This window comes from Hemitrygon akajei, chromosome 15 (genome assembly GCF_048418815.1).
Source record: "Hemitrygon akajei chromosome 15, sHemAka1.3, whole genome shotgun sequence".
Lineage (NCBI taxonomy): Eukaryota > Metazoa > Chordata > Chondrichthyes > Myliobatiformes > Dasyatidae > Hemitrygon > Hemitrygon akajei.
In genome coordinates, this window is record NC_133138.1 from 32,885,020 (window position 1) to 32,899,424 (window position 14,405).

Consider the following 14,405-nt stretch of genomic DNA (forward strand, 5'->3'; position numbering starts at 1 on the left):
CATGGCATTTGCCTTCCTTACCACTGACTCACCCTGCAAGTTAACCTCTAGGGTGTTCTGTACAAGGACTCCCAAGTCCTTTTGCACCTCAGATTTTTGGATTTTCTCCCCATTTAGAAAATAGTCCTCACATTTATTTTTACTTCCGAAGTACAAGACCATGCATTTTCAAACATTGTATTTCATTTGCCAATTTCTTGCCCATTCTCCTATTCTGTCTAATACCTTCTGCATCTTACCCATTTCATTGAAACTATCTGTCCCACCACCAATCTTCATATCATCTGCAGACTTGGCAACAAAGCCATCTATTCCATCATCTAAATCATTTATATAGAGCATAAAAAGAAGTGGTCCCAACACCAACCCCTGCAGAACACTACGAGTCACCGGCAGCCAAGCAGACAAGGATCTTTTAATTCCTACTCACTGCCTCCTACCAATCAGCCAGTGCTCTAAGGATGTTAGTAACTTTCTTGTAATACCATGGGCTCTTTACTTGTTAAGCAGCCTCATGTGTGACACCTTGTCAAAGGTCTTCTGAAAGTCCAAATATACAACATTCACTGCAGCCCCTTTATCTATCGTACTTGTAATCTCTTCAAGGTATTCCAACAGATTTGTCAGGCAGGATTTTCCCTGAAGGAAACCATGCTGACTTTGTACTAACTTGTCTTGTCTCACCAAGTACTCACCTCATTCTTAACAACTGACTCTAACATCTACCAAACCACTGAGGTCAGACTAACTGGTTTATAATTTCCTTTCTGCTACCTTCATCCTTTCTTAAAGAATGGGGTGACATTTGCAATTTTTCAGTCCTCTGGCACCATGCTAGAGTCCAATGATTTTTAAAAGATTATTTCTAATGCCACCACAATCTCTAATTCTGCTTCTTTCAGAACATTAGGGTGCAGTTCATCTGGTCCGCTGGATTTATGTACCTGTAGCTTTTTCAGCTTCTTGAACACCTTCTCCCTTGTAACAGTATCTGCACCCACTTCTCTTCCTTCACACACTACAACATCAGAAACACTGCTTGTCTTCCACAGTAAAGACTGATGCAAAATACTCATTTAGTTCATCAGCCATCTCCTTGTCACCCGTTATTTTTTCTCCTGCCTCATTTTCTAGCCGTCATGTATCCACTCTCATTTCTCTTTTATTTTTAACATACTTGAAAAAAACTTTTACTATACTCTTTGATATTATTTGCTAGCTTGGCTTTCATATTTCATCTTTTCCCTTCTAATTGTTTTTTGGTTGCCCTCTGTAGGTTGTTAAAAACTTCCCAATCCTCTATCTTCCCACTGATTCACAATATTTGGAAATCGTGTACCAAACTCAAGTAGTAAACTTAGAATAAATGATGTTGAAATTGATAAGTTATCTGAAACAAAATTTTTAGGAGTGGTAATAAATAATAAATTAAGCTGGAAACCACATATAAATTATGTCAAAGCAAAAGTGTCAAAATCTATTGAATACTGTACACAGCACAAGATTTCTTAAATCAGGAATCTTTGTATACATTATACTGTTCACTTATAGTCCCATACATGACTTACTGCGTAGAGGTATGGTGAAATACATACAATACAAATACTAACTCAATTTTTCTATTCCAAAAGAAAGCCATACAAATTATAAATAAGATAAGTTATTATGACCAACCAATCCACTATTTATTCAACTAAACACTTTAAAATTCAGAGATTTTGCAGATTTTAAAATAATACAAATTACGTATAAAGTAAAAAATGGACAGTTACCACAAAGTATCCAAAGATTGTTTAAAATGAGAGAAAGTCAACATGATTTGAGAGGAACATGTGTATTTCAAGAACAAAGGATAAAAACAAATGTAAAAAATCATTGTATTTCAGTCAGGGGGGTGAATCTATGGAACAGTCGTAGTGAGAATTTAAAAAAAAACACACTTAACAAGTTTAAAAATTTTTTTTAAAATAATTTAATGAACAAAGATAAAATACATGATTCAAAATGAATGGGAGTAGTGTAAATAAATGATACTTGGAATTGGATTTTGTGTTAAAAGATTATGAAATCTTTTGTTTTGATATGATGATTGATGCCAAATATGTTTTTGTATAAGTAAGCGAGGTAGATGTAGTAAGGTGTAGCTTCAGCCTACACCCTTTATATTTTAAAGATTTTTATTATTTAATTTTGTCTATCAAATCATCGTTGAAAATGATGCTTTTTGTTATGTTTGTACTGACTGAAATAAAACTTCATTCATTCATTCATTCATTCATTCATTCAATTTTTGCTTTGTTGTATGCCCTTTCTTTTGCTTTTAGGAAGGGTGATTGATAAGTTCATAGCCTAAGGTAGAAGGAGCAAATTTTAGAAAAGCTAGCACATTTATTTTTCAACATAGTCCCCTCCTACATTTACACACTTAGTCCAGCGGTCATGGAGCATACAGATCTTGGACTTCCAGAAAGTGTCCACATCAGGGGTGATTGATAACTTTGTGGACTAAGATAAAAGGAGATGAGTTATTAACTTCAAACTTTCTGCATAATAACTCAAAGAGTTGACCTGCATGTGCATGTAATGAGAGCTGTATAACTCATCTCCTTCTACCTTAGGCCACGAGCTTATCAACCACCCATGCTGTGGACACTTTCTGGAAGTCCAAGATCCGTATGCTCCATGACCGCTGGACTAAGTGTGTAAATGTAGGAGGGGACTATGTTGAAAAGTAAATGTGCTAGGTTTTCTAATACTTACTCCTACATTAGGCCATGAACTTATCAATCACCTCTCATACAATAGTTTTGACTTCCCTTATCAGCCATGGTTGTACTATTTTACCATTTGAGTATTTCTTAATTTTTGGAATTCATATGTCCTGTACCTTCCTCATTTTTCCCAGAAATGCACACCATTGCTGCTCTGCTGACATCCCAGCCAGCAGCTCCTTCCAATTTACTTTAGCCAACTCCTCTCTCATACCACTGTAATTTCTTTCACTCCACTGAAATATTGCTACATCAGACTTTACTTCCTCCCTATCAAATTTCAAGTTGAACTCAATCATATTGTGATCACTGGTTCCTAAGGCTTCATTTAGCTTAAGCTCTCTAATCATCTTCAGTTCATCACATAACACCCAATCCTAGCTAATCCCCTAGTAGGCTCAAAGACAAACTGCTCTAAAAATCCATCTCTTCAGCATTCAACAAACTCACGCTCTTGAGATCCATTACCAACTTAATTTTCTCAATCGACCTGCATGTTAAAATCTCCCATGGCTACCATAACATTGCCCTTTTGAAACACATTTTGTATTTCCTGCTGGTTCACTTCCCAGCCACTGTTGGGAGGCCTGTATATAACTGCCATCAATGTCCTTTTACCCTTGTAGTTTCATAACTCAACTCACAAGGATTCAACATCTTCCGATCCTAGGTCACATCTTTCTTCTGATTTGATGCCATTCTTTACCAGTAGAGCTACACCACCCCCTCTCCCTACCTTCCTATCCCTCTGATGTCCCTTGGACATTCAGCTCCCAACTGCAAACATCCATCAGCCAATGGCAATCTGTAATAGTACAGCAAGATCATCTACCTCATTTCTTATACAACGCACATTTAATACAACTCTTTGAGTACTGCATTTGCTATCCTTTCTGATTCTGCATCCCGAATGATTTGATACTCAGCCTAATGGCTGCAACTATGTCCCATCACCTGCCTGCCCTTCCTGATAGTCTGACTGCATGCTATCTTTATTTTTTTAGCATCCATCATATCCTGAGCCCCTTCATTCCTGTTCCGACACCCCTGCCAAATTAGTTTAAATCCTCCCCGACAGCTCTAACAAACCTACCCACAAGAATATTGATCCTACTCGGGTTCAGGTGCAACCTGTCTCTTTTGAACAAGTCATAACTCCTCCCAATGATCCAAAAATCTGAAGCCCTACCCCCTGCATCAGCTTCTTAGCCATGCATTTATCTACCAGGTCATCCTTTTTCTACCCTCACTGGTGTGTGGCACAGGGACAATCCAGAAATTACTACTTAGGAGGTCCTGCTTCTTAGCTTTCTACCTAGCTCTCTAAATTCTCATTTCAGGACCTCTTTGCTTTTATTTCCTATTTCATTGGTTCCAATATATACCAAGACATCTGGCTGCTCTCCCTCCCTCTCCAAGATGTTGTGGATACGATCTCAGATGTCCCTGACTCTGGCACCTGGGAAACAACATACCATCCACATCCACCGGATCTCCTGTCTGTTCCCCTCACTATTGAGTCCCCTATCACTACCACTCCCTTCTTCTCTCCCTTTCCATTCTGCACCATGGACTCATGCTCAGTGCCTGTAACCCGGTCGCTGCGGCATTCTCCCTGGTGGTCATCCCCTACAAAAGTATCAAAAGTGATATACTTATTTTTGAGGGTAAAGGCCACAGGTGTGCCCTGCTCTGACTACCTATTTTCATTTTTCCTGACAGTTGCCCAGCTACTCGCCACCTGCAACTTTGAGGTGACTACTTTCCTGTAGCTTTGATCAATTACCTCCTCACTCTCCTGTACAAGCCAAAGGTCATCCAGTCGCTGCTCGAGATCCCTAACATGGTCTTTAAGGAGCTGCAGCCGGATGCACTTCACGCAGATGTAGTTCCCCGGGAGACTCAGGGTCTCCTAGTTCTCCAACGTCCAGCACAAAGAGCACACCACAGCCATTTAAATGGAAAGTAAGAGAGAAAAAAAGGTAAAATTTAGAAATGTAACAGACACTCTACACAGAGCTGATGCCTCTTCCGAGCCGAAGCCTCTTTTGAGCCAATGCCTGTCGCTTCTACTCTCGTCACTGGTCTACTCCCAACAATGGCCTCTCTGCTTATCCCTTCTGTACTTCTATTTAATTGTCAGAGTTCTACTGATGCTGCTGACAGTCCCCGTACACTAGACAAACACCTGCGAATTTCTCTTTTTAAATAATCACCACCAACCTACGAGAAGCACCTCTTCATAGAATGTGTGCCTTTAGGCTTCTGTACCTTTCCCTGATGAGTTCTGTGTTCTATGTTCTATTTCAAGCAATAAGTTATCCTGTAGAATTACTCCTTAGGATCCTCAGGTGAACAAAAACAATCAGTAGATTATATGTATTTAAACCTCCATACTATACCTTGCCCTACTCAAAAATTCATCTGAGTGTGTACCAAGTATCAGGAAACCAGGCAGCAAGGTATTTATATTCTGGTAAATGTAGAAGCTTAATAACTAGACTACTTAGCATTCTTTGATTGTTTAAACTCATTTTGATTCTCTGCAGGCTGTCATCTGATGTCAGTGGAGCAGAAGTAAAGACTGAGATTAAAGGAAGTAAAAATAGGTCAGGATTTCTAAGACCGAATACCACATGAAAAAAAAAACTGGGTGTTAAAGGATGGCAGGATGGAGTTTGGTTGTGGTGTGTTCCACGATAAAATTGACAAAATACCTAAGAACAAAAACTAGGTTAAGCGAGTTTCCTAGTTTCCCAAACAATCTGTGCACGGACATTAAATCCCACAAAAGGAAATATCTGCAGGACTTTTGGAAAGGGGCATGATGGAGGATGAAATCAAAGTCAAACCCAAAGTGAATACGGCGGATGTCTATTTTTATGTGTATCACTGGACTGTAAACCCCCATAATGCTATTTCAAAGTCAAAGTCAAGTGTATTATCATATGCACAAGTACATGTATGCACTGGCACAATGAAAAACTTACTTGCAGCAGGACCACATGCGCATAGTATTATGTAAGCGGCATTTGCAAAAAAGCATAAATCGAGCATAAATTATACAAAATTTTCACAAGCAATACCATAGCTAGAATAAAAGGAAATGTTAATTTTAGTGCCAAGAGTACAAAGTGGTCATGGAGTTGTTATACTGAGGAAGCACAGGTAAGTGAGGTAATGGAGAATGGCTCAGGAATTCTGCTGCAGTGGGGAGTTGGTGGAATGGCTGGGCATGGTTTCACCCTACCACCAAAAATTGGGTGGCACAGTAGCATTGTGCTTACCATAATCATGAGCAATCACTGCCTGTAGTTCAATTCCCGCAGGTGTCAGATAAGGAATTCGCACATTCTTCCAGGGACAGTGTGGGTTTCCTCCAGGTTCTCCTACATTCTGAAGATGTAAGTGATTTGTAGGCACGTTACGTTGATGCAGGGAGTGTGGCAACACTTGCAGGCTGCCCTCAGCACGATCACAGATTATGCTGGTTGTTGGCGCAAACGATGCATTTCACTGTATGTATCAATGTTTCAATGTACATATGAAAAATAAAGTTTATCTAATCTGGTCTAAACATGAGTTGTGTCATTCTACTCCCTTAGCAGAATGATTGATTTAGAAGAAGGTGCAGTACATTAATAATTTACTGTTCCTACCAAAAGAAATAAATCTTGGCAAATGCATGGAAATTGAGGATGAACAGTCAGACTTCAACACTGTCCCACAAGATTTGCCAATCCAATATAAAGTGCCATGGAATGTCGATCAATGTCTACACCCCACATAAGCTTTCAGGATGGTTTTGACAGCTGTTACTGTTCTTGCCAGAATGTTGTGGGTCCAAGTCCTATTCCAGATACTCCGCTATAGAAATTTCCTCTGACACATCAGTCTGGAGCTAAAGGAGTGCTGTATTGGTGGAGGAACTATATCTCACATTTTAAACCTATCTGCCCTCTCTGTTGAATGTAAAAAATCTCATTGTATTACAGGCTGAACAACTTTACCTGAAATACTTGGAGCAGGAAGCATTTCAGATTTTGTACTTTTTCGGATTTAGGAATATTTGCATCTACGTAATGAGATAGCTTGGAGATAGGACCCAGGTCTAAACATGAAATTCATTTGCTTTACATATACACTGAAGGTAGTTATATATAATATTTTTCAAATTATTTTGTGCACAAACTATCAAAAAGGTAAGCTTTCACTAATTTGGCCACACAGGTGGACAGTCAAAGTTCAAAGTTCAAAGTAAATTTTATTACCAAAGTACATCTCTGTCACCAAATACAACCATGAGGTTCACTTTTGTGGGTATACTCAGCAAACCTGTAGAATAGTAACCATGAGGAAATCTGCAGATGCTGGAAATTCAGGCAACACACACCATAACAGGATCAATGAAAGATCAGAGTGCAGAAGCCAACTAACTGTGCATGGACAAATATAAATAAATAGCAATAAATAATGAGAACAGGAGATAATGAGATAACGAGTCCTTGAAAATGAGGTCATTGGTTCTAGGAAGATTTCAGTGAAGTTGAGTGTAGTTCAAAGGTTCAAAAGTTAATTTTTTTTGTCAAAGTATGCATGTACAATTAAACTTTGATATTCATCTTCTCCAGATAGCCAAGAAATACAGAAAAAAGACATTAACACCACCCTGCAGAAAAGGAAAAAGAAAAAAAATCCCAATCCCACTCCCTCCCACCCACACAAAAGCTGACAGATCACCCACACAGAAAACAGCAGCTGGAATATCCCCAAGCCCCCGAAACCCCCGAAACCCCCCCTTAACAAAAAACAGCCACAATAACGTCAAACCCCCATGCTCTCCCTCACAAAAAAAGCAGCAAGAATAACATCAAATCATCCAAATCCCTCCCTTGAAAAAAGGAACAGCAACAATAGCATCAAAACCCCAAAACCCTCTCTCATACACAAAAACTAGCAGATCTTCCACAAGAACAACCAAAAGGAACATCAGTCCCTAAATCCCCAAACCCTCCCTCACAAATATCATCCACCAAAACCCCAACCTACCAATCGGCAACAAGAAAGAAAATACAGAAAACTGAAGGAGACCAATATAAACTACAGTCCAAGAATAACATAAATCTTAGAAGTTCAAAAACATCCTCACATCAGAATTGAACTCAGTCGTTCCATAAAGAGAGACGGCCATGCCGCTGACCTGGTTACCAACCTATTGACCTATCCTCTCTGTGGAGTGCAACCGCTGACCTCCTCCGCAATTGCCCCGATGCTTCCATCTTTCTTGACTCTTCATAATGGAGTCAATCATGGCCCCACACTCTGTCTTCTCCTGGAGGCAGCTCTCGGTCCTCTCTGGGCACAGCAGAGCACTAGATCATTCAATTGAATTCTAAACTGCGCATCACAGGCTCCAATAGTTTCTGAAACACAATCAAGACCAAAAGAACAAGCAAAGGGAGTAAAAAATGAAATAATTGAAGAGATTGGCAATCTGGAAGAGGTCGCCCAAAAATTGTTGTTCGCTGTCACCATCCCTTTTTATTCAAGAGCCCGATGGCTGAGGGGTAGTAACTGTTCTTGAAACTGCTGGCAGGAGTCCTGAGGCTCTTGTACCTTCTACCTGATGGCAGCAGCATAAAGAGAGCATGAGCATGACCAGAGTGGTGGGGATCTCTGATAATGGACGCTGTTTTCCTATGGCAGTGCTTCCTATAGATGTGCTTCTTCTCCTGAAGTCTATAAACAGTTCGTTGGTCTTGCTGACATTGAGTGAGATGTTTTTGTTATGACACCACACGGCTAGATTTTCAATCTCCCACCTAAATGTTGATTCATCACCACCTTTGATTCAGCCCACAATAACAGTGTCATTTGCGAGCTCGAATATGGCATTGAAGCTGTGCTTAGCCGTACATTCGTAGCTGTATAGCCACTAGAGCAGCAGGCTAAGCACACAGCCCTGTGGTGTACCTGTGCCAATGGGACTGTGGAGGAGATGTTGTTGCCATTTGAATTGCAAGTGAGGAAATCCAAGATCACAAGGACATATTGAGGCCAAGGTCTTGGAGCTTATTGATCAGTGTCTGTTTGGCAATACCATCACTTCTGACTTTCAATTTATGTGCTACTGCTGAGCGGTCTTTGTCTTACACTTGATCATCACACATATTCAGTGATGCAGTCATTCAACATGTTAGATTTTCGTCAGTGATAATCTTAGCAAATTTGTCAATGAATTTCTCTGCTGCTCCATGATCAGCAGAGACTTTATCACCAAAAATCTTTAAAAATGTCATGCTATGCCTTCTCTTAAATTTCTGCAACCAGCTTGCTGAATATTCACAATTATCTTCAATTTTCAGTTTGTTGTGAAGTAACTGCATGTTTCATGATCAGCATACACATCATTAAGTGGAAAAAATTCAGATTTCAGTGGTTTTCATATTTTGGTCTTTTGGATTATTGGTGCTCAACCTGTATTTCAAAACTCGAGTAAGCAATTTATATCCACTGCTGTGTTTAATGCTTATATTTCAGCCAACAATGCCAAAATGAGTTATTAGACCTTTATTGCACACCTATCTGTAAAATGCCTACTGCACTTCCAATATTACAACTAACCATGCCTACACTTCAGTGACACTACAATGCATGACAGGCACTTTAGAAATCCATTCCTTAAAGCTATCCTGACCACAGAACTGTCCACAACACTGAGAGCACCCTGGTGAACTTCTGATTCTACAATTCATGTTCTCAATATTACTTATTTGTTTGTTTGTTTATCAATCATTTGTTTTAATTTTGTATTTGCTCAATTTGTCATCTGTTTCACATTGGTTGTCTATCTTTGTGTGTAGTTTCTCATTGATACTATGGTGCTTCATTTTTTCCGCTGTGAATGCTCACAAGGAAATTAATCTCATGATGACATAAATGCACTTTGATAATAAATTTACTTTGAGCTTTCATTATTCTTTCCATTTACTGACTGGGTGTAAATACTTAAATTCAAGACTGTCTTTCTTGGAGTGAGGTTGTTAAAAGGAACCTTATAATTATTGTAACAATTATTTGCAATTTAATGAGATAATTAATGTACATCAACAATCACTGAATATACTTAAGTTTGGAGATATGTTTGTAACTGCAAGTGAATGCAGTCCAATCCATCATGATCCTCCCCTCCATTACTCTGTTTACACTCTCCGTTCCCTTGAGAAAATAGACAATATAACCAAAAAACCCTCCAATCACGGTCATTCTCTCACCCTTCTCTCCCATTAAGCAGAAGATACAAAAGCTTGAGAACACATACCACCAAGCTCAAGAACAGCTTCGACTGTATCTCACAGTTATCAGACTTTTGAATGGACTCCTTGTATAATAAAGATAAGCTCTCAGTCTTCCTTTTCATGGTTTTTTTATAATTTACCTGTAGACCTGCACTGCACTTTTTCTGGAACTCTGACACTGCATTTTCAATTATGTTTTTGTCTGTCTCCCTTTTGTATTCGCTCAATATATTTATGTTTGTAATGCAGACCGTAAGACATAGGGGAAGAGATAAACCATTTGGCCCATCGAGTCTGCTCCGCTATTCCATCATGGTTGATTTACTATCTCTCTCAACCCCATTCTCTTGCCTTCTCTCAATAATCGTGAACCTATCAACCTCTACTTTAGATATACCCAATGACTCAGTCTCCACTGACTTTTAAGACAATGAATTCCACAGATTCACTACTGTCTGGCTGAAAGAATTCCTCCTCATCTCTGTTCTAAAGGGAGATCCTTGTATATAGAAGCTGTGCCTCCGGTCCTAAACTCCTAAACTATAGGGAACATTCTCTTAACGTCCACTCTATACAAACCCTATCTTGGTACACGTGACAAGAGCAATCAAATTACCAATTAAGGGTATTTGCCACAGGTTGAGAATACTGAATTGTGATAGATGATCGACAATACTTGTATTTAGTAAAAAAGCAATCTTGAAGGGCTACCCCTTATCAAATAATTCTCATTTATTTAAAATAGGATTGCTTACCTGGCAAGCATCACTAAAATAATCATTATTTACTCAATGATCTTTTGCTGTGTTAGTAAAGCTCCACAAGATACTAATCATAAATACACTCAGAGGCTACTTTATTAGATACATCTGTATACACGCTCAGTATTTAACCAGCTGATCATGTAGCAGCAACTTAATACATTGTAACATGTGATTATTTGAATTACTCTCACCTCCCTATCAGCTTGAACCACTCTGGCCATTCTCCTCTGAACTCTCTCATTAACAAAGCATTTTCGCCCACAGAACTGCACTCATTGTGTGTTATTTTTTTCTCTGCACCATTCTCTGTAAACTCTAGAGACTGTTGTGTGTGAAAATCCCAGGAGATCAGTGGTTTCTGAGCTACTCGAACCACCCTGTCTGGCACCAACAATCATTCCAAGGTTAAAGTCATTTAGATCACATTTTGTCCCCATTCTGACGTTTGGCCTGAACAACAACTGAACCTCGTGACCATGTCTGCGTGTTTTTTTTTGTATTGAGTAGCTGATTAGCTACTTGCATTGACAAGCAGGTATGCATATTTAATGCCATATTTAAGTTTGCTGATGATACCACAGTCATTGACCAAATCAAAGGTAGTGAAGAAACAGCATATTGAAAATCTGGCTGAGTGGAGTTATAACAATAATCCCTTACTCAATGTCAGCAAGTCATTTTTGACATTGGCTTCAGGAGGAGGAAACCACAGGTCCATAAGCCAGTTCTCATTCCTTGTTGATATCAATTCATTGAACCTATCCTGGGTTCAGTATGTGGCCACTGTCGGTCATGGTCGACTATGGATACTGGGCCTCTGGTAATCACTGGTTGGTCGAGCAATGTCGACTGTGGCTATTGAGGCCGATCCTGGAACGGCAGGGTCTGCCACAGTTGCTGCTTGCGTAGCGCATCATGGAATTGCTGTCCGCTGACCTCTGTGCTCTCTCTTTAGCTCTCTGCTCCTCAAACTGACTCAGCATCACTATTCGCCTTGCTCTAGGTGTTGCTGAAGAGTACCTCGCCATTTGTTGTGGTCATCTGCTGTATCCTCCCAGCACTCTGTGTTGATTTTTAAGGCTTTCATGTCGTGCTGGCAAAGGTCCTTGAAGTGAAGCTGGGGTCTATGAACGTTCCTCTTGCCTGTTGCTAGTTCTCCATAGAGGATGTCCTTTGGCAGTCTACCATCCTTCATACCATCCTTCTTTTTTTCCCCCCACATTAACCCTTAAGTTACTGAAGATACTAAGGATAATTTATTGAACATTAAACATTGCTGTTAATTTGCAGTTCATGCATATTGAAACTCATTATAAACATATATAATATTGTAAAAACATGTAACTCGCATGAATCAAATTCAATAAACTATTTCAGTTGTGTTCCTGCTTACTATTGACATCTTGCACATTCTGCCAGTTGTTTTTTGATGCTATACACACCATGTTTTATTCTATACCTTTCTCCAGGTCTTTAATATCCAAAAACTTATTAGCTATGCAGTTACATGGATTCTGATTAATTAGGACATATTTAGACCGGTACATTTTGGTCCAGTTAAGTGGCTGCCCCAATTAGCCGAAACTTGGTGCATTGGTATGATGTAAACCTCAGTGATACAAATCAAGTGAAACTGTTGAGAGAAGGAATCATCAAAGGGCTTAAAGTCATTGGTAAGACCTTGCTGCCAGGAAACCTCAAGCTCTGGTGCCTTCAGTTTCAATTGCTCCCTCGGGTGTTGTGGCCACTGACTCTGTATGAAGTCCCCATCGCTCATGTTGAAAAGCTGGAGAGGACAGTTAGTTCCTTCATTAAGAACTGAATGGGCTTACCAAGATCGCTAAGTGACATCTACCTGTATGGTAAAGGAGCTCTGGAGTTGCCTGTCACGGGGGTGCCTGAAGAGTTCAATAGTGCCAAGTTGAGGCTTGCGATGCCTCTCTCGGAATCCCATGACAGTGTTGTCCAGGATACTGCACCCAGGACCTAACAGGGAGAAAGTGGTGTCCAGCAGAGTCAGTAAAATGGGCAAAAGCAGCACCCAGGTTTGCAGCCATGGTGGACCAGGTGCAATCTGGAAGAGTGGGCCTTGGCAAGCTATGGTGGTGGAGGAAGTACAGCGACAGGAAGAGCAGATGAGGTATGCAAGAGCAGTGTCTCAGGCCAAACAGGGACAGTGGACAAGGTGGGATAATATTGAGTAAAGAAAATTCAGCTGGAAATACCTATGGGAAAAGGAAAGAAGAAAGATTAGTTCCTTATAAGAGCTATTTATGATGTTATCCCAACTGACAAAAATCTGAACCACTGGCTCAGTGAAGACCCTGCTTGTCCACTCTGTGGAAGAACAGCAAACCTCTAGCACATCCTCTCATCTTGCAAAGTAAGACTCATTCAAGAAAGATACGCATGGAAGCACAGCCAGATTCTCAGATGTTTGGCATCCATGGTGGAGAAGCAAAGGTTAAGAAACAACTCTAAGCCTCATCTGACCATCTCCTTTGTTCGGCAAGGACAGACAGTGCCATGGTCAGTGGCACAGTTGCCGTCAGGCATACTGGAGCCTGCTTGTGATTGGAAAATGGCTGTTGACCTTGACAAAAGGCTAATATTTCCCTCAGAGATAGCCTCTACCACCCACAGACCAGATTTGGTCTTGTGCTCCAGCAGCCTGAAGGCTGTAGTAATCTCACAGTGCCCTGGGAAGATGTAGTCTAAGAGGCATATGAGCGGAAACATGTGAGATACACTGAGCTGGCCACAGATGCTAAGCAGGATGGATGGAAGGTCCAGATTTTTCCTGTGGAGGTTGGCTGCAGAGGGTTTCTGGCTACTTCCGTGGTCAGGTTACTAAAGGGATTGGGAGTCCAAGGCCAGGGCCAATAAAAGAGCTCTCGGAGGCATTCGAGCAAAGCAGCCACTGGTGATGGATGAGGACAAGTGACGGCAGCTGGGCCCTAAAATGACTCAAGGGTGGGCTGATCTGAATAGGGGTGCACCTAGGATGCTTGGTCGTACTGTTGAGCCCCTTGGTGATGTAGTAAGCTTAAACTGACAAAACATCTAGGAAGGTGGGTGTGTTCACCTTATGAGCCATCTGCTGCCCACCAAGCCTTACCTCAAGATCTCTATGCTATGACTTGAGCTAGGATCTGCCTATCAAAGGGATTGAAACTTCTAGTCCTATGAGCATGAACTGGTTAATTAGGACTGGTTAATTAGGACCAGTACAGTTTGGTCCAGTTAAGCAACTGTGCCAATTAGCTGAAGTTTCATGGAAATAATTAAAAGGTATACATACAACAAACTACTGTTTAAATGAGTAACAATTTATGCATTCAAATGAAATACAGAACAATTTAGAACACTACCAATATCTCCACAGTACCATAACAAACTGTCTATTTGTTCCTAATAGTTATCAGTGGAGGAATTCATTTGCTGTGTTCTTTTGATGGACTATAAATGAACAATATCAGCACAGACACCTAGTTCAGATAATGGACTGACTACATACAATTCTTTAGACAATTGCAGCCTTCAAATCTTCAATTTCATTGTAACATTCAAAA